We start from the raw sequence: 980 nt of genomic DNA, 5'->3' as shown, positions 1-980 counted from the left end.
CTGATACAAAACTTTTCAGCAAAACTTAGATCTAATTGAGCAAAAATCTTTAGGAAATAAAGAAGCCTTCTCAATTCCCCATCCCCAGAAGAGAAGAAAAAAAGAAAAATCAACTAACCACTCCCCAGTGGAAGTCTCGAAAGGAAAAGACGGTGGGCTGATTGGGCATACTGACTCTTATTAGCGATTTGCTGAGGGTTGTCCTGGTTTTTGACCAGAAAAGGGACATTTCTATTCATTCTCATCAAACTACTATTGAGTTGGTTCCTAAGGTAGGACTTTAAGCCAGAACCATACATATCACTTATTTCTGATTCCTTAGGTTGAAGTCTGTGGGATGTCGCTTAATAGGTGTGTATTGAAGTAAGCAGAGTAGAAAATTTAAAGCAGTTGAAGGTCACAGTCCTATGGCCCCATCCCAGGGCTCGGGGGTAAGGTGATTACCATACTTCAGACACAGCACTACAGCAAGACCCATTATAAAGAAACACATCGGCCCTGTTCTGGCCTAGGGTAGCCAGTGAGTCCTGTCTCTTTCAGTGTCCAGAACCTGATTTCCTGGGTCTGTAGTAGAGAGACTGCAAGTTTAAAGGTGGCTTTGGGCAGTTTCATGGTGCCAATTCTTGCTTTTACCCATGGCCTAGGCACTTGACTGGCAGTTCGTGCCTAGTACAATCACAGGGAGAGAAGAGGAATTGTTAGGATTTGAGCATTAGCTTTCTCCTGATCTGGACTGCAGGCAGCTTGGAACATCAGTTATAGGAGGTAGTTTTGCTTCACAGTTAGCAAGGCGCCCTGGGTGAGCTGGATACCTCACTCACCACAGCTTACACATCTTATTGTAGAAAGGACACTGGAGATACTGGACAAAAGCATGGAGAGGTATGGCTTCTTACTGGACTGTCACTAACTTGACTTACAACTTAGTGGACATTATGCAATCACGCTGCTTTCTTACATAAGAAAACCCAGGCACACTA

Source organism: Canis lupus, chromosome 18, assembly GCF_048164855.1.
Source record: "Canis lupus baileyi chromosome 18, mCanLup2.hap1, whole genome shotgun sequence".
Taxonomy (NCBI): Eukaryota; Metazoa; Chordata; class Mammalia; order Carnivora; family Canidae; genus Canis; species Canis lupus.
This window is presented reverse-complemented; position numbering follows the sequence as displayed.